We start from the raw sequence: 328 nt of genomic DNA on the forward strand, positions 1-328 counted from the left end.
ATTTTCATGATATATCACCTTTATAAATGATGGCTTTCATTTATACTATAATGTTGAATGGCTATAATTACTCATTTCATCCTCAGTAATTGAAAAAAATAATAATTTAGGTATTGGTATTGCTGATACTGTCCTTCATTTATAGTAAAAAATTTAACAAATATTTAAAGTATACCATCTTTATGTTGCATTAATTTGGAGATCCAGTGTGAAAATATGCATTACAATATAAAAATATCAAACATTTTTAATGTTATTTTATTAAAATGTTCATTTCTAATCTGTGATTAAGTGTTATTAATTACAGGAAAATGTGTGATTATATATA

The sequence above is a fragment of the Sinocyclocheilus anshuiensis genome, unplaced genomic scaffold (assembly GCF_001515605.1).
Source record: "Sinocyclocheilus anshuiensis isolate Anshui unplaced genomic scaffold, SAMN03320099.WGS_v1.1 scaffold868, whole genome shotgun sequence".
Classification (NCBI taxonomy): domain Eukaryota; kingdom Metazoa; phylum Chordata; class Actinopteri; order Cypriniformes; family Cyprinidae; genus Sinocyclocheilus; species Sinocyclocheilus anshuiensis.